The sequence below is a fragment of the Etheostoma spectabile genome, unplaced genomic scaffold (assembly GCF_008692095.1).
Source record: "Etheostoma spectabile isolate EspeVRDwgs_2016 unplaced genomic scaffold, UIUC_Espe_1.0 scaffold325, whole genome shotgun sequence".
Lineage (NCBI taxonomy): Eukaryota > Metazoa > Chordata > Actinopteri > Perciformes > Percidae > Etheostoma > Etheostoma spectabile.
The window spans coordinates 508034-508350 of record NW_022605585.1 but is presented as its reverse complement, the minus strand read 5'-3'; positions in this window follow the sequence as shown (position 1 = coordinate 508350).

The following is a 317-nucleotide window of genomic DNA, read 5'->3' as shown; positions in this document are numbered from 1 at the left end:
ATTCAACCAAAAGCGGATAGACTGTATTCTTTACTGCTACTGTCTGCACCGAGTGTCCGCACAGAAGTTGGTGAGGTGGCATTTCACTATTCTGCCCCCCCACAACATGGAACAATTTACAACAGTTCTGGAAATTAAAGGAAGTGGTTGCAATTGGCCAGTTTCAACTCTTGCTCAAAGGTTTGGAAATGAAATCTATGGTCTGTAAATGTTTTAAATAGTTTTTAGGAAATTGTTATGAAATTGTCTGTGATGTACGGAATTGTTGTTGTGATCTGTCTTGGACTCCCTTGAAAAAGAGATTAGTAATCTCAATG